The sequence below is a fragment of the Ambystoma mexicanum genome, chromosome 10 (genome assembly GCF_040938575.1).
Source record: "Ambystoma mexicanum isolate Mex_15411 chromosome 10, UKY_AmexF1_1, whole genome shotgun sequence".
Taxonomy (NCBI): domain Eukaryota; kingdom Metazoa; phylum Chordata; class Amphibia; order Caudata; family Ambystomatidae; genus Ambystoma; species Ambystoma mexicanum.
Window position 1 is genome coordinate 1475506288 of NC_090932.1, and position 19621 is coordinate 1475525908.

At 49.5% G+C, this 19621-nt stretch overlaps 1 protein-coding gene across 1 annotated transcript in view; it reads right to left on the minus strand.

Moving 5' to 3' along the window:
* The window catches only part of ANAPC5 (anaphase promoting complex subunit 5), a 655776-nt gene that overhangs the window by 296861 nt on the left and 339294 nt on the right, over positions 1-19621 (minus strand). The gene's annotated exons all lie outside the window — the stretch shown is intronic.

The following is a 19621-nucleotide window of genomic DNA, read 5'->3' on the forward strand; positions in this document are numbered from 1 at the left end:
AAAGTAACAGTGGTTGTGCCTATTCAGGTTGACATTTGAAATAGGAAATGACAATTACATGTTGAGAGGCTACTAGGACATTGAGCAGATCACTGCTAAGCTGGTGGGTATCGATTCTGAGGAGAAGAGAGACAAGGGTTATCTGCCCCAGATTGAAACAGTGAATAATAGGGGAAGACAAGGAAACAGAATAAAAATGACAGGCTCTAGAAAATTCATGAAACTGTCTTATCAAGTACTGAAAAAAGGAGTAAAGTGTTGAACTCCGAAGCAGTGCACAAAGAGCAAGGATGGAGGGAAACTAGACGGCCAGAGTGAATTATGTATATAAAACAGGTGTGTAATAAACTATCTAAGAATGATCAACCTTAGGTGAACAGGCAAAGGAGTATCAGCAGAAGTGACCGACATAGCAAGAAGGTTATTTAAGCTGATTGGGGGCAGAGGTGGAATAAGAGATGGACTGTAGCCTCAAGAAAGGGAAGCTTAATGATGAAGAGCAGGGTGAAAGAAATAACAGGGGAGGAGAGGGGTGTATGGGGAGCTCGATCCTTGGCGTGCTCAAAAGTAGAGACACCAATTGGGCAGTCTCTCTTATTGAACCCAGAGAACACTAAAGGATACTGTGGGAGGGTCACTGCGATTACATGGGTGCTCGGATGGAGGGCTCGAGATAGTCCTAAAAAGATAATCAAAAGAGGGAATGTGAGGGAGGAAAAAGACAGGGGATGATGGGAATAAGAAGGGTGAAAGTTATTGGTAATGGTTAGAAAACCAGAGGTCTTTAATCATGGGCTAAAAGTTAGCATGCAGAGTGATGAAAAAATGTTGCGCATAATTCAGGTACTTTGCAACAAAGACAAGGGAAAGACGCAAGACAAATCACGATGAGGACTTGACGGGCTGGAAGACAGCCTCTCTGAAGTGTAAGAGGTTTAAATACACTACAAAAGAGGTCAATGTCGATACAGTAAATTAGAAGATGTGGCCTCCAAGAAACGCACTATAAAAGGAGAGAAAAGAGCAATCCGTGGGTGGTTATAGGTAAGACATTCTGGGCCTTAAGAAGGGGGAATGGGTATCACTTAGCAAATGAGTTCAAGTGGACAGATCTGAAGGTACAAAATGACATATATAATAGATTGTGGAGACAAACAATATGATATAACTACATATTATGCCCCCAAACAAAGCCAACAACACTTCTCAAAAATGATTCTTGAGCAATGTAATAGCTAGAGAGAGGGACACAAGATTCTGGTTGAGGATGCCAACCTGCTTCAGCGGCCACTTGTTTAAAGGTGGTGATGTAGGTTAGGAGGTCTGACCTACCCTGTCTAATATCAAGCAGGTCTTCTGAGGCTAGGAAGGTGCTTTCAGTTCTTAGAAAGGTTTGTTGTAGCAGATTTTTAAAGGCATTGAAATCTTGCAGTACGGGGTCCGGTAGGTTAACAAGTGGGGTAGCCCAGGCTAGGGCGTTCCCGGTCATATGCGTAATCATAAATCCTACCTTCGCGTGGTCAGAGGCAAAGGGCTGTGTGCGAAAAGCAAAATGTAAATTGCATACATCCAGAAACTCCTTGACCTTTTTTGGGAAGCCGTCAAACTTTCCTGACACAAGGGGAAGCGGAGGTAAGTCAGGGGAGAGTCTTTCTCGGTCCGTCAGCCGCTGTTGTAGGGCGGCCTTTAGGTTCTGCATTTCCAGATTTAAGCTTTGTACAGCAGCTACTAGCTCTTGTACCTGCTGCGGGGTGGCCATCACTTTCTTTAGGCGTCGCAAACTGTCACCGGAATCAGTGATCTCTTTGTCAGATGAATCAGACTGAAGTTACCCCCTCCCCTAACTCCTCACCTTCTTCTTTCCAGGTACCCTTCTTTTCTCTTCTCCGTGAAGGTTCCTTTTTTTTTATGGAGGTAGGGACGACTCCGAAAGGAAGCCACCGTGTCTCCAATAAGGAAGACCAGGGGGCTCCTCTCCCGGAATCGCCCAGGAGGGGAAAAAGCCTATGAGGCACAAAAAAACCCTGAATTCTACAATGTTCGTTGGTTGTGGTACCGCTGGGAATCTCTGGAAGGGTGTGTAGAACAGGAGATCTGGGGGTACTCCGTGGAATGGTACCCGGGAAGGTCAATAGTCCAAGGCCAGCCAAGCACAAACAAAGGCGCCTGATATCAACCTATTTTCCCAAACGGTAAGCGAAGGCAGTCCAAAAAGGCAGGCAGGAATCCGGTACACGGTAAGCAAATAGGCAGGTATCCAAGACGGCAAGAAGAGGCAGTCCAGAGAACAGGCAAGGATCCAGTACACTGTAGGGCAAGGGCAGAGGTATCCAGAAAACAGGAGAGTCTGGCGGGAGAAAAAACCCCGAAAGGAAGAATAAGAGAAAACAAGGAAACCAGAAAGGGAAGAAAGGAAAGCGTAGAACGGAGAAGGGAGGAAGGGAGGTAAAAGGCTGAAAGGAGAAGAAGAAGGCGGGTACGAGAAAAGATACGGGAAAGGAGAAAAAGGAAAGACCGGTGCAGTGGGGAACCAGACGGGAGGAGAGGCGCCAGGAAAAGGCGCGAGGTTCCACACAGGGGAAAGTGCTGAAGGCACGAACAAAAGGGAGGCGAACGGGAACAGCAGGCAAGGCGCTGAAGGTCCGAAACCCGGAAGCGTTGCGACGCATCCCCGACCCGGAAAGAGCTGGTAAAGACTCTGAGCCGGGGAGCGTCACAACCAATGGAATCAGGGCAGAAGAGAGAAACACAGGAAAAGGGGCGTGGCTAAGCGGAGGCTGAACGGAACGAAACTAGCGTCCGCGTCGCCATCGGCTCCACAAACGCCAGGTACTACATGGTATGACACCAGGTAATCTACAGTTCCCCAGGCAGATTCGTGATCAAGGACAAAAGGGAAAGTGCAAGATATACAGAAAAAAAGCCAATTTGTCTACTATTGGAATAATTACAGGTGGGTCGACTCTTGGAGCGTTGTCAAGGGATATGGGAAAGCTTATACTTACGTCTCACAGGTACATACGTGTTAGTTCAAAATATATTTGGTGTTTGATGACTTCAATAAACATCTTAATGGACAGAACCAAGATAGTCCATACTCCAGCATTAGATCATGATCACGTAATGGCATCATTAACAGTGAAAGCAATGGAAAGATGGCAACAGCCTATTAGTAAAAGCTTCATAGTAGAAGAAACTGAGACCTACATTGCATTAAACATGACAAAGGAAGTCTTCCCACTGGTTGTTTGGGATCCGGGAAAGGCAATATTTTAAGGAATACAGATTGCTGATGGGTCAAGAAGAAAACAAATTGAAGAAAATCAAGGTGACAACGAATGAAAAATAGAATTGATGGAAAAGGAATGGCATGCCCAATGTACTCTTAATTTAGAGCTAGGGCAGTTGATAAGAAGCAGCAATTAAAGGAGCTATTGCTGGTGGAGAAACATTGCAAATTACTGTTCCTTAAAACAAAGGTTCTATGAAAAAGGAGACCAGGCAGATACCCTATTGGCCCGTAGGATTAAAAACAAGCTTTGGAAAGGAGGGTGGTAGAAATTAGAGAGGAAATGGGGATAAAAAAAGTAGGCTCTAGAGAAATAGCAGAGAGCTTTGCAGAGTACTATGAAAGGCTTGATGCCAGTGGGTCTCCAGCCCATGAAAAGGCCATAAGAGAATACATTGCCGGAATAAAGCTTGCTAAATTTGCTGACTGACAGTTACGGAAACTGTAAGGGCCTATTACAGAGACAGAAGTCAGGAAGCTGATTGGGGGAATGAACACTGGTTAGGCCCTAGGGAAAGAATAATACACTATATAGTTCTACAGGACATTTGTAGATCTCTTGGAACCTAGACTAGAAGAAAAGTAAAATTCAGTGCTTGAAAGAAATTATGTCCCACATTTATTTCTGGAATCAATTATTACAAGCACATCCCAAAAGAAGATAAAAGACCCAAAGGACTGCATCTCATATCAGCTTCACCTCCTTCGAGGTATTCTCCCTTTCCTCACCTTCCCCCAGAAACTCAATGTCTCCAGAGCTCTGGTTCTCTCAAGGATCAACTACTCTAAACAGCCTCTTGCTCCATCTTCCACTCTCTTCACTTCGCCCTCTTCAACTAATCAAGAATAGTACTGCAAGACTCATCCATGGCCCCAAGCCTAGGGACTGCATCTCTCTAGCCCTAAAATCTCTCCACTGGCACCCGGTGGTTACAAGGATCAAATTAAAGACCCTTTGCATAATCCACATGGCTTTCTGGGGCCTTGGAGCCCGCTACATCAAACTCTCTCCCTAAATACCTCCCTGCTAGAGTCCTTCGATCCTCTGGCTCCAACTCTCTACAGATCAGACGTTTCTCCAAGCACAAAGTGGGGTGGGGAGAACTTTTTCCTCGGCAGGAGCCTCCCTGTCCCTCTCCAACTTGAGCCAGATCTCCTTAAGTTCAAGAAGCTCCTCACACAGTCCTCTTCTCCTCCTTCCATCTCCCCCTCCCCTGCTAGTTCCCACTGCCGCTGCAACAGGTTGCCTGTGTCCCTTATGAGTCTTCCTGGGGTCATGCCCTCCTTGACCGGTCTTCCCCTTCACCCCTCCCTACCAACACCTGGTGGTCCACCCCCACCCTCACACTATTTATCCCCTTCCCCTGCTTCCCCCCAGCACTTGCCCTCATGGGCTCCCCACTTGCTGAGCCCCTGGGCCCCCTCCACCCTGCACTTCTCCCCATTAACCTCTCCTACCCCATCCCTTCCCCTGACCTCCCCTCTCCCCTCTGCACTTCCTGATACTGCACTTGCACAATCCGAATGTCACAAGGCCTAATAGGACTACTATTGTTGTCTTCTTATCCCCTCTTTTCCCACGCCCTTATTTGTCTTGTGGCACCTGGAAACACTTTCCGCTCTATAGGCGCCATACAAATGTTCAATAAATAAGCTAATTTTGCCACTCAATGTTTTGCTACTCAATGTCGACATGAAAATCTATTTCTTTTTAAATGTGACATGTTTTTATGATACTTGCCAAAAGAGAAGCATGATAACATACACAAAGGAATATTATTATATGTGCAACACAATATAAAAACAATAGTAATACAAATAGTAATAATACAATTCAACCACCCATCGTCCCAACGTCCCACCCACTACCGCCCCCGCAAAGTGTATTTGACACATATAAAGAAGATATTGGTCGCCTCACTTTGCCCAGAGACCAACATGGGGCTACTTGTACCAACACAGCACCGAGAAGCCTGTCCCACCGCGTTGTAGCTACACTGGCTAAAATGGCCGCCACAACCACGACAATCCGGCAGGAGGACCCAGGAACTATACAGATCCCTGGTTGGGCCAGCCTGCACTGTATGGCTGCTGCCCAACCAAGCCAGAAGGCGGAGCCGGCAGCTCCCGAAGGCCGATCTCCAAGGCCAGGGAAGCTCTCTGCAACTCACTACAGCGAGCCGCCTATGCTGCCTACATTCTGTGAGTCACCTACTCTTACGCAAGGTAAGGCTGATGCCACAATGCTACCCTCTGATTTAAGTCATAGCTGCCGAAATCAGAGGGCCAACCGACTTTACTGGTGTACCAACATCCCCCTCCCCCTCCCTATGCCTTCCTGAAATCTGCTCTGGCACCCACGGCCCATCCGCTATCTGCCTCCGTGCATACGAATCGTCCCCTGAAGCCTAAAAGCTTCAGACTGGCCGTCCCATACTGCCGTAGCCCTATGAAGCATACACAAGCCATTAGGACAGACAAGACACTCACCTGGCAGCCTACAAACAGCCACACTGAGCATGTGCCTGCTGTTACCCAACCCCAACACCTATCAACTCCTGCAACGGAGCGTTAACTCACCCGGGTCCCGGTCCCCTGTTTCTGGACCCGGCTCTGCATCCTTGCTCCCAAGCAACCTCCAGTCTGCCTGCAACCCACCAAAGCGTCTTCCCCGCACATGCCACTGATTCAGGAGATGCCCATGTGTTCCAAAATATCTGGTAAAGCTGTCCCTCGCGGTAAAGTTGTCCATCATGCCAACATAGGAACTCCTGCTGACTCTAGACCAGCCCTACCACCTCTGACACTGGGTCTATGAACCATATGTACCATGCAGAAAATGCATTTCACACCACGGTACCAGTACCCCTATTCATCAGAAATTCCAAATTGAGCTATAAAACGAGCGCAGTGATCCTCACCTGCCTACCTGAAATACTCCCAGGCAGGAATGCCAAATTAGGGGCCCATGCGTGCTACACCTCGGCCCCTATACACAACCTGAGTAAAGTGTCATCTAAATACAAGCCCCCAAACACTGTGCCTACCAACGTGCAACCAGCCAGCAATACAATGAGCATCCAGTCCAAGCTGCAGCCCAGGAATGCCACATCTAGTAACACCTTATCTAGGCAAGCCAAGGGGAAACAAAAAACGACTTATTACAACAATCTAGCCTCCATAGACAAAAGCGACAAACCTGCTGCAGACCCAGTCCTAGGAATTCAACACACATAACTCACCCAAAAACACAACCTACCTTACTTGAATGAAAGCCACCCTCAATGCCAGATCCATTGCAGCCCATGCTTTGGATGTAAATGACCTCATCACCTCCAAGCACTTGGACATTCTAGTCATCACAGAAACCTGGCTACAGCAAGCCTCCGGACCTGCCCGGTCTCTAGCACTCCCAGAGGGTTTTACAATCCTTAGAGGCGACAGGGCTGACTCCAGAGGTGGAGGGACTACACATGTTTGCAAGGATTCCTTGAAGAGAACAACGAAAGGCAACTGCGAGTTTCTCTCAGCAAAACTGTATGTCAGCCACAACGACTCACTAACCATTCACGTGATTTATCACCAACTGGGCCCTCTTGCTGCCTTTGAAGAAACCTCAACCACATCATAATAAGTAACATCAAACCTATGACCATAGCCATCCTACTAGGCGACTTCAACCTAGGCCTCAATGACCCCCTCAGACCTGCACGCTGCACCAGTGGCCAACGCCCTCTGTGCCATCGGATTCAGTGACTGCATAAATGCTCCCACCCATATCAAAGGACGGACACTGGACTGGTTAGCAGGGCTCAACAGCCAGATCACCACACTGTCTAACTCACCTTGCCCATGCCAGATCACCACATCCAGAACTTTACTTTTCCACTTTTCAAATTGCCTTTCCCTGCACACCCTGCCCAGCCACCAAACTGGTCCAGCAGTACCCAATACAAAATATCTCTGCACCTCATCCCCCTCCTACCAGGACACCTCTTGTCAGACGATCCTAGAATCTTAGCCGAGCTATACACCAACATGCTAGAAAAAGGTTTCAACAATGTGGTCCCACTAGCCCAGCCAGAGGGTAAACCAGTAGCTCATATCAACTCATGGTTTATCAATGACCTCCAAGCCCTACGTACCCAAAAACGCAAAATGGAAGCACTTCCAAAGTTCTTTTCAACAAATCTGCAAGGAAATACAAACAGGCCATCATAGCTGCAAAATTGACAGCCTCCAACTCGAGAATCCTGAATGCCAAATCCAACTCGCAAGAAATCTTCAAAATACAAAAGAGCTCGAAACCCCCTCAACCGCTCCCTTACACCATCATCAAAAACAAGCTATGGTGTTCCAATATCCAGGACGGCATGAGCGCAAAAATCTCCAAGCTTAAGTAGAAAATCGCACAAACAGGGAAACATTAAATCCACCAGAACCCTCCCCCCATCCTCGCATGCTCCCAGAACCTTCATACCAAAACCTTTGCATTCAAAGAAATCACTGAGGCAGATACTGCCCGCATCGTAACGATCCTAAAGCCCTCAAAATATAAGGGAGCCCCCATTATCAAAGATTGCACCGAAGCCCTAACACCATTCATCGCAAGATTTATAAACACCACCTTCACATCAAGCATGCTCCCAGCGATGCTTGAAGTGTGGGTTCTCCAACTCCTGAAGAAACCAATAGTGGACCCAGCTGAGCCTACAACTATCGTCCCATCATCACAGCCCTGTTCCTGCTAAAGATACTGGACAGAGCAGCATACATCCAAATACAGGACTTCTTGGAAACTAACCATGTCCTGAACTCTCGACAATCCAGCTTTAGACCGGGATACGGCATGGAATCACTGCTACTAGACTTGAAAAACCAACTTGACAACTTCAGGGATGAGGGAAAAACGCACTCCTCCTGGACCTATCAGCCACCTTTGATTTAGTGGGCCACGATATATTAAGTCATCACCTCTCAGTAGCCGCCAACCAACCACCTGGGTGGCCTCCTTTCTGGAAGGAAGATCAATGAGAGTCTTCTCTGACACTGCCAGTGCCCCCCAAACCTCATCACCTGCGGGGTCCTCCAAGGCTCCTGTGTCTCCCCTACCCTATATAACATCTTCAGCAGGCCCTTATTTGACCTCCTGGACTCCATCGGCATCACGTACACAAATTATGCCAATGACACCCAAATCCTTCTCACCCTAACTGGCATCTATGACGAGGACGCCCTCACCATCAACAAAATCTACTCAACAATGTAGGCATGGATGGCCACAAATCATCTATGCCTCAATGATGACAAGACGGAGAGCCTTCTGGTTGGATCACCAGCAACTCTAAAGAAGCTCAACACGCAATTCATCTCCGTCACCATCGACGGAAATCTGATCCCTATCTCTACCTCAGTAAAAACGCTTGGGTTCCACCTGGACGCCACGCTCTCCCTTACGCGATATGTGAACTCAGTCCCCTCCTCATCAGACTACACAACTAAGCTGATCAATGCTGCCAGACAATTCTTAACACCCTCCAGCTGCCTCACCATTGTTAGGGCTGTAAAAGGGGCCAGACTAGACTATTGTATTGCCCTCTTCTCTGGCACCTCCCAATAGAACATAAATACATTTCAGGTAATCCAAAATAATGCCCTGCGCTCCACACTCAACATCTCCAAAAGAGAACAGATATCAGCGGCCGAAGAGAAACCCACTGGCTCTGCATTCGCGAAAGGATCCTATTCAAAACACTCAATCACTCACAAATGCCTTTCCGGATACCGCACCAGCATACCTCACTCAAAAAACATCAGAGCTCAATCAGACAGACCAATCAGACAGACCACTCAGATTGAGTGAAAAGAGGTGGGTCTAGCTTCCCTACGATAGCTGCTAAGCACTGGAACACCCTCCCACTTACCCTACGAGCAGAGGAATCTTACTGTGCCTTCCGAAAAAGCCCTAAAAACATTGCTGTTCTCCTAACCTATGGAAACCACAAGGCAGGACTTCTGCATGTCTCAGCAAGTAACTTTGTGACCTACCCTACATGTCTGTACTCCTCCCACTTCCCCTTTATGTGAAAGTACCCCAGGAGTAGCTCGTCCCAAAGCAGTGCCATGATGCCCGTGGGCTTTGCCGCTTTACAAATACAAAAATAAATACATAAATAAATATGGTACAGAACCTTCCATAGACAATGCGATATGTTACACTAGAAAACATGGTATTAATAGATTTAGCTCAACCTTTATTTTTATATAGCGATATTTCCTCTATAAGTGGGAAGTCCTAGTAATATCCATCGACCTCCAGTGTGGTCACGATGGGTAAGTAGTGGTAACACCTTCTCCAGACGTCGCAATAAGCACTTTGCCAGGATGTTAGCGTCCGAATTTATGAGTGAAATTGAACTATAGGAGCTGCATTCCTCTGGATCCCTACCTTTTTTGTGAAACACTACTATGTTCATGCTAGCATAGACACAGGGAGAAATCCATGTTATGTCACTTATGTGAACACAGGTTCTAAAATAGGGGCGAGGGTGTCAGACAGTAGTTTGTAAAGATCTATTGGTAAGCCGTCTGGGCCAGCCGCTTCACCTGCTGTGACGCCTATTATAGCCCAGGTTATTTCCTCTGCAGTAATGGGGGTATTGAGGGCATCTAGCTCCACCTTCGAAATCAGCAGGATCTTAATGGATTGGAGAAAGGCGTGAAACTGCTGTATGTCTCGTTGTTGGGGAGCAGAGTACAGCCATTCATAATATTCCACAAACTGTCTATTGATATTACTATCAGAGTAAGTTGTCGGTGCATAGATATTGAGCAACATTATAGCTTGTTGGTAGGTTGTTGGTAGAGTATTCTATGTATAAGAACATGTTGACCTGGTCTGTCTGACTCCGTAGTGAGTACAATGATAGGGATTAGTTTATGGATTTGTATGTAAACCCCACGTTTCCCATGTCAGGGTCAGTGGGCAGCGATTCCGACCCAGCAAAGTTTTGTGGATTCACTGGCATCTAAGTGTGTCTCTTGTAGTAATATAATGTCCCCTTGAAGGCTCTGTATCAACCAGGTTACTCACCGTAGTGACCACCTTACTTCTAGTCCATAGTCCCCTTTCCACCATACTTATGGGACATTCCTCTGTCCTGTGGGACGGGACCGGAGCACTTTGTAAAAACATCCAAAATTTTGCAAACATTTTAGCCCCTCCTCTCTTTCTACGCGGGGCATGGCACACGGCCGTAGCCCCGCCCATCTCGGCTCCGCCCCGCGCATCGCCCATCAGTCCTTTTCTATCGCCAGGTAAAAGACCTTTAAGCAATAACAGAGGAACCTTATTAGAGGGGACGGAGGGTGGGCGTATGGAGGAAAGGGTACTATGGACTAGGAGTAAGGTGGTCACTACGGCGAGTAACCTGGTTATACTCCTACGTCCCGTCCCCTTTCCTCCATACTTATGGGAGATTCCCAAGCATTCCTTACAGGAACTATGGGTGGATGGAAAACCCCTTGCTGAAAAAGGTTCTTCAGCACAGCCTGACCAAACTGAGCATCAGATCTGGAGCTCAGATCTAGACAATAATGCTTACAAAATACCGATGGGGAGGCCCAAGTAGCCGCCTTTGCGATGGTCTCACAGGGGATATATTTCTGAAAGGCAACTGCGGCTGCCTTGCTCCGCACCAGGTGTGCATGAATACCTTTAGGAGGCTGCAGTCCTTGGACGGTGTAAGACTCCGTAATACAGGCAGCGATCCATCTGGAGATAGTCGCCTTAGAGGCCTGCTTACCTTGTGGATCACCAAAGGTCACCAACAGTTGAGAAGAGCTCCTAAATTCGGATGTTCTGTCCAGATAGAACTTAAGAGCCCTTCTAACATCCAGGCAATGCAGCACCCGTTCCGCCTCTGAAGCGGGGTTCGGAAAAAAGACTGGCAGGGAGATTGACTGGTTCAGATGGAAATCAGAGACCACCTTCGGCGGGAAAGCAGGGTTTGTCCGTAGGACCACCTTATCCTTGTGAAAAACCAAGAAGGGATGCTCCACCGACAAAGCCTGGAGTTCACTCACGCGCCTTGCTCAAGTAACGGCAACCAAAAAGGACACCTTCCACGATAAGTGCTTGAGGTCCACCGTGGCCATTGGTTTGAAAGGTTTATGGCACAACGCCGTCAGGACCACATTTAGATCCCACGACGGGTGCGGACTACGAATCGGAGGATAAAGGCTTGTCAAGCCTGCAAAATGTCTCTTAACCACTGGATTAGACAGAGAGTAAGAGCATTGGTCCGTAGATAGGTAGGCGGATACCACTGAAAGATAAGTTCTGCATGCTAGAACGTGAATTCCCGATTCTGCTAGGTGGGATACAAAGGACAGTACCGTGTCAATTGTAGCCGCCCTTGGGTCCAGCTGTTTGTTTAAACACTAATGACAGAACCTGAGCCATTTGCTTCTGTACTGGGACCCAGTCGAGGGTTTCCTGGCTGCCTGAATAATATGCATGTTATCCGCAGACAGGCTAAGATGTTCTAAAGACCTGAACTCAGGCACCATGCTGCCAAGCTGAGCGATTATGGGGAGGGGTGCCACGGCTGTTGCTCCCCCTGGTAAAGAATATCAGGGCTCACTGGTAGCCTGATCGGCGGATACACCGACAGGTGTTGAAGTTCTGAGAACCAAAACCTGGCCGGCCACCAAGGGGCTATGAGTAGAAGGGAACAGTTCACTGTGTTCTTCAGTTTGCAAATCGTCCGATGAACCAGAGGCAGAGGCGGGAAACCATAAGCCCTCATTTTGTGCCATGGAATCTCGAGAGCATCCCCCAGAGAGGAAGCTCCCAGCCCGTTTCTGGAGGCATACAGAGGAAGTTTCCTGTTTGCCGCCGTAGTGAAGAGGTCCACATCCGGAGTGCCCCAATGCAGGAAAATCCATGAGAGGATCTCCACCTTCAATTCCCACTCATAGCTGACCATCGTCTGCCGACTGAGGGCATCTGCCGTGACATTCAGCTGGGCCGGAATGTGTACTGCAACTAGCCAGACACCATGACGAACCGCCCACTCCCAAATCTGGATGGACAGGTCCACGAGAGGGGGAGACTTGGTGCCCCCTTGCTTGTTGATGTAATACATCGACACCACATTGTCCGTGCGGGTACAGACCACTTTGTTGGCAATGATCGGTCTGAACGCCTTGAGCGCTAGGAAGATTGCCAGAAGCTCCAGATTTATGTGGAGGAGCTTGTCCTGAGGCGACCAAAGATCACAGACCTGAAGAAGATCCAACGTAAAACCCCACCCGAGAAGGGAGGAATCCGTCGTGACTGTCACCATAGGGGCTGAGTCCTGAAAACCTGCCCCGAACGACAGATTGCTGAGAGACGACCACCACTCCAGGTCTGCTCTCATGGAAGCCGGAATCGTTATCAACCCGGAGTCCGGATCCACAGCCTGACGCCAAGAACTCTGAAGAGCCATCTGAGTCCGCCTCATCTTGAGACGAGCAAGAGGAAGAGCCAATACACATGAGGCCATGAGGCCCAGAAACCTCTGGAACCACCAGGCCGACATGCTCTCACTGCGCAAACATCTGACACGTGGCCAACAGATCCGCCATTCTGTTCCCGGTCAGGTACACTCTGCAGTCGATTGTGTTCCAGTGAAAACCCAGGAAAATCAAGTCCTGAGAGACCGTCATGGAAGATTTCCACCAGTTCACCGACAGCCCGAGGTGGAACAGGAGCTGGAGGAGAGACTGAAGATTGCAGGTGGCTTTCAAGAGGCAAGGGCTGCGTAAAAGCCAGTCGTCCAAATACGGATACACATGGATACCCTGCAGAAAAAAGGGAGAAGAGGACCCGACCTCACACCCCCTTAGATAGGTTAGTTCGGTTACCAGTAGAGCGGTAACCTCCTGCTGGGTGCCCGGTACCGGTATAGCTGGACAGGACCAAATGCGGGATCGCCTGAGATCCTGGGATGGAGCTGGGCAACAGTTGGGGTTGGGATGGGAGGGGGGAGGGGAGAGAGGCGGGGTGTTTGAAGTGGTAGCGGTTAGGGAACGAGCATGTACCCATGCGCCTCCACGCGTAATCCAGGATGAGCATTCTCAGGCTGGAAATACTGGAGGGAGGGAAAGGAGAAGAGACCGAAAGGGAGATGGGTGACCTTAGAATGATAACCTGGAACGTCAGGGGGCTTAACACCTACCTGAAGAGAAATAAAGTGATGATGTACTTGGAGGCAAATAATAGATATAGCCCTGTTGCAAGAGACCCACCTCACGAAGAAGAAACAGGAGGTAATCAAGAAAAAGTGGCAGGGCACTACCGTCAGTGCCACTTACTCAGCATATGCCAGGGGGGTGATCATATGGGTTTCACCTCAGGTGCCTCTTCAGATACTACAGACTGTGGTGGAGCCAGATGGGAGGACGGTGGCGCTTCCGGGGGCTCTTGGAGAATAGGGAAATAAGCATCATAAATACATTTGCCCCCAATCAAGATACTGTGACTTACTATAAAACACTATATAGGACGATCAGTCCCCTCGCGAGCGAGACGATTATATGGGGGTGATTTTAACTGTATGCTAGACCCTAAATTAGATAGATCGGGCACGAAATTTGATAAACCCACACCCGCAGCGAGAGCACTACAGGCCCTCCTGAGGGACTTCGGGCCCGAAGACTTATGGAGGAAGCTGCACCCGACAGAAAGACACTATTCCCACTATGCGGCCCCACATAATCTGTACACACGGTTGGATTATATGTTCACCACCCCAGGAATAGCTAGGGAGGTGGTGGGCTCAGAATACAAAGCCAGGCTATTATCGGACCATTCCCCTCTTGTTCTGGAGTGGCGGCATCAGCCCCCAAGAGCCAGAATTCCCACATGGAGACTCAGAGCCGAGGCCCCGAGAGATGCCACATTTCGAAAGGACCTACGGGAAGAGATAATAAGCTATTTTGAACATAACTCGGGGAGCGTGGAATCGGAAGGGACCCTGTGGGAGGCCTTCAAGGTGGTAATCAGAGAGGTGGCTATCTCCAAATCTCAAGGGCTTCAGAGGGATATTGGGCGGGAGTTGCAGGACATTGAAAAGAGATTGGAAATAATGGGGAAGGAGGGGACCTCGCAGGAACAGGCGGAAGGGGCGAGCCAGCTGCAATTGGCAGGCGGAGAGCTATGGGACAGACTCAGCAACCTGAATTGCAAGAAGTATGTCGAACGGCAACATGCAAGTGGGGACAAACCAGGGAGGCTGCTAGCATGGCTATATAAAAACGAGGAACAAAGGCCTGCAATTAGAGAGATAGTGGGAGAGGCGGGACAGGTATGGAATACCCAAGAAATGGTGAATGAGAGATTCTTCGAATTTTACAAACACCTCTATGAAGATGTGGGGGAGGACTTGGAGAGAGAAACACAAGAGGTCCTGGAAGAGATAGGATTGCCCCACTTAAGCGCAGAAGATAGAGAGAACCTAGAAGCCCCAGTTATGCTGGAGGAATTAGAGGCAGTGATGATGCATCTACCCACGTGCAAAGCCCCCGGCACGGACGGGCTTCCCAGCGAGTTTTATAAAACATACAGACAAGAGATCCTTCCTCCGTTACTGGCCATGCTGAACGAGGCATATGAGAAAGGGAGGCTGCCGGAATCCCTGAGAGAGGCGGTGATTATTCCCCTCCTTAAGTCAGGTAGGCCCAGTGTGGACTGCGGATCATACAGACCATTGTCCATGCTGAACCAAGATAGTAAGATCCTTACAGCAGTACTCACGAATAGACTTAAGCCGATGATAAAAAAACTAATACACCCAGACCAAACAGGATATATTCCGGGTAGGAGCATTTCCAATAACCATAGGAGGCTCCAGCAGAGGGAGACCCAGACAAAATAGCAGTAGTCTCACTGGATGCAGTCAAGGCATTTGACTCGGTCCGATGGCCATGGCTGATGGCAGCTCTAAAAGGGATTTGGGAATCACTAGAATCACACGACATAGTTGCCTCCGAATCCGCTGGAGTGTCCGTCGGATGAGTGGAAACGGAGGAAATGCATAAGCGAACCGGTCTGTCCACAGGAAAGAGAACGCATCCCCAGAGACTCGGGATAAGCCCACCTGCTGGCAAACTCCTTGCACTGCTTGTTCTCCCTTGTTGCGAAGAGATCCAACGAAGGATAGCCCCACTTTCGGAAGAGCATGGACACCTGCTGCTTCTTCAGCTGCCATTCATGTAGTTGGCTCACCTCCCTGCTGAGCGCATCCGCTTGCCCATTCAACACTCCCGGCAGATGAAAGGCCACAATGCCAATGTCGTGTAACAGAGCCCAATGCCAGAGGTCTTGTGCTTCTTTCGACAGCACCCTGGAATGCGTGCCCCCCTGTTTCCTGAGGTAAAACATCATGGTGGTATTGTCTGTCAACACCCTGACTACGACCCGCGTATGCGCAGCAGAAACGATTTCAGGGCCCAATGTACCACTCAATTGGAGCACATTGATGTGGAAACGTGATTCCACCCGAGACCACAGGCCATGGACCTGCGAGTTCTCGAGATGCACCCCCCATCCTGTCTGAGAAGCATCCGTCACAATTGTAGAGTGGAATTCCGGTTCCAACAACGGCATGCCCCAAACCAGATTGTCCGAGCACTGCCACCATCGAAGCGCGTCCATTAGCTTGCCGTCGATCACCACCTTGTCGGACCACGATCCGCGACTCTGAGCCCATCGGTCAGCGAGAAATTCCTGTACCGGCCTCATGAAGAGACAACAGGTTTTCACCAGAGGAATGCAGGATGCCATGGCCCCCCCCATCAGTGACATGTAGGTCCGGACAGACACCCTTGTACCGATCTTCCACTCTGCTGCTTTTTGCTTGAGCTTCCAAACCCTCTCGTCCGAGGGTCTCACAAGGCCCAGCTGAGTCTGAAAATCTGGCCCCAGAAAAACCAAGTCCTTGGAAGGCGACAAAAAGGACTTCTCGAAGTTCACGGCGAAGGCTAGCCATTGCAACAGCTGCATGGTAGAGTCGAGACTTTCCAGTACCTCCCCCGGAGACGACTCGCGTACCAGCCTGTCGTCCAGGTATGGGTAAACATGATGACCTTCCCTTCAGAGCCACGCCGCCAAACATTTTGTAAACATCCTGGGGGACGACTTTAATCCGAACGGGAGCACTCGAAACTGGTAATGATCTTCTCCTACGACAAACCGCAGAAATTTGCGGTGCCGTCGACACATGGGCATGTGGAAATATGCGTCCTGTGGCTCCAACGAGACCAGGAACTCGCCCGGCTGTACAGACCGAACGACCTCCTGAAGCGTGAGCATCTTGAACTTCAGTTGTTGCAGAGTCTTGTTCAACGCCCGAAGATCCAGTATGGGCCGCCACTTGCCATTGGGTCTATTCACCACAAAGTAACAGGAATAAACCCCTTGGCCTTCATCAGCTACAGGAACCAATTCTATAGCTCCTTTCTGCAGCATAAGTACCACCTCCTGTCGTAGAACACGAAGGTGGGGTTGCATGGTATACACTGGAGGAATGGGGATTGGGGAACACGAACTCCAGGGAATGGCCCAGTCGCACCGTATCCAACACCCAATGGTCTGACGTGATCTTGCACCACTGGTCCATGTGTAGCACTATCCTCCCCCCAGCAGACTTCCCCGATGACAGTCACTGCTGTGGCTTAGTCTGTCTTCCTTTGGAGGAAGAGGCCTAACCCGCTCTTTTCCTGGAGGCCTGAAAATCCCAGCTTTTTTGTGCCGATTGCGCCGACCTCCTATACCCTTGGGAGGAGTAACCAGATCGACTATAGCCCAGGTCTCTGAGTGAAGTAAACTGGGCATTTCCCGACGCCCCACGAAAGGGACGGAAGGGACGAAACGAGCGGCCACTCTGCAAGGCTCCCAATGACTTAGCAGTCTCAGAGTCCTCCTTCATACCCTTGAGGGCCTCATCGATTTTCTCACCAAACAATTGTTCCCCCTCACATGGCATGTCATGAACTTTATAATGCACCTCCGGGCAAAAGTCTGTGCACTTAAGCCAGGCCTGTCAACGCTGCACTATGTAGTTGTTTTATCTGTTTAAAACCAGATTCCGCCAAGTCCATGGCAATGTTAATACTATGATTGGACGCCTAATCACCTTCGCGTACCAACATCATAGCAGCTTTACGGTGTTCCTCAGGTAGATGTTCCAGCAGAGGAGCCAACCGATGCCACATCTCACGATCGTAGCAAGCCATGATCGCCAGAGATTTGGCCGCTTTCACTGTCGTCGCCCACACAGTCAAAACCTTTTTACCAAAGGCATCCTGTCTCCTGGCATCACTATCGGGAGGGTAATTAATTTGTGCTGACTCCTAGCTTTTTTGGCTAGCCGCCGCTGAAACCACTGACTCGGGAGTAGGCTTTGAAACTAAACACTTCGGTGCAGAGTCCGGTGCCTTAAACTTCTTCTCCAACCTCCCTTTGATAGCTGGTTCCGAGAAGGGGTGTCGCATTGTGCGCAAGCCCTCTTGCCACATGTAGTCCAGGATAGGCACGGCAAATACAGATTTTCGTCTCCTGCCCATGTGGTCAAACAGGAAACATCATTGGGAGGAGACCGCTGTGCCGGACTACAAGGTAGCTCCATCTCAACGTCCGAATCCCATGCAGGATCCCTCGATGCTCACGAGCCAGTGGACATGGTCTCCCTAGGTACACTGTCCGATTCCGAATCCTGCAGCTCACCCTCCTCAGGATGGGAATGTGGATGATCTTCGTTCACTTGCGGGAGTGCCGGCGATTCAGCCGAAGCCGTCAAACGCGGAGGAACACCTCCAGCGTCGACGGTAGGCCCCACCGGAGATATGTTCAGAGGAGGCAATCTGGAATCCAGCTGGCCCAACAGAGATTGCAACATGGACAGCACCTGGAGTGATAACATCGCCTGCGGATTCACCAGAGGGTAGCTGGATGGACCAGCCCCGACACACATCGACGTTGATGGACCAACACACTGCAGGCCCAGGGCCGACGGATCCAAAACCGGATCCCCATCGTCCTCCACTTCCGATGCAGTCTCGTGCTGTAGGATAGTGTCTGGTAGCCGAGAGTCAAAAGCAGGCGCGTGCCACACCTCCTGCGTCGGTAGTAAGATGTCTGACTATCCTAGACGACGACAACAACATAGGCCCTCTTTCTCCTACCGGAGCCGAAGACACCACAGCCGACAACTTTATCGGAGTTGACAAAGGGGCTGTCAACGATGGGACTCCCGTTGATGACGTAGTTGGAACCGCAACCTGCGGTGTAGATATTACAGGCGATCCCGCCTGCTTGGCACCACTGGACCGATGTTTAGACGACTCTCTAGTAGAGGAGGACATGTGATGGTCCCCTGAAGAGGAGCGTTTCGACGATGACGAGTCCTTCTTGGCCTTCACCTGAGACACCGACTTCTCGGGCCTACTTACAGACCCTCGTGACTGGTCCAACCGCCCATGGTTAGACGAAGACGCCCCTTTCGACAGATGTTTACTTGAAGAGGAGCGACCACTATTACTGACCTCCACAGGAACAGGCCGAGACTTTTTAGCCGGAGGCCCAGCTGATGCTGACCGGCGATGACCCGCCGCCTGAACCGGCCTCTCCGATGCCAAGCTACGCACCGACCAAACCTCCGAGGGGGGGTAGGTACCCTCGTACAGCCAACACACCAATCACCGATTACGGTCCTTAAGTGTCTTTTGTGAAAACCCCTTACAGATCTCACAAGACTCAGCCGAATGATGGGGGTAGAGGCATAGAGGCAGTCCATATGCCTATCCCCTTCATACACCTTCCTCAGCCCGCAGGTCGCACAGGGCCAGAACAACGATTCTCCTGAAGACATTTCACCAATCGCAACACGTTGAGAAATCACAACGAGCATGAGGTGATTCCAACACTTTGGAGACGGTTGAAATCTGAAGGGAAGCCGCGGGCGAGGGGCTATTTATACCCTGCGTCCTATTGGTAGTGACTAAAGCACCCAAAAAAGATGTTGATAGGACACTGAGGTGTTGAAGTTTTCCATAGGAAAACGCTAAGTAAAAATGACCGAGGTTCCCAGCCTGACGATGGGGAATATTCACAGCATGTGAATCCATGAAAGATCCAATGCTGGAGAAATGTAGATTTCATATAATATTAAATATGGCATGACTGGCTCAACAAAACTATTTGTGTAGAATGGGCAAATACCAAGTAGGAAGGCCTATGCTACATTGGACACAGAATAAAACCTCAACAGAATGCCCTTAAAACAT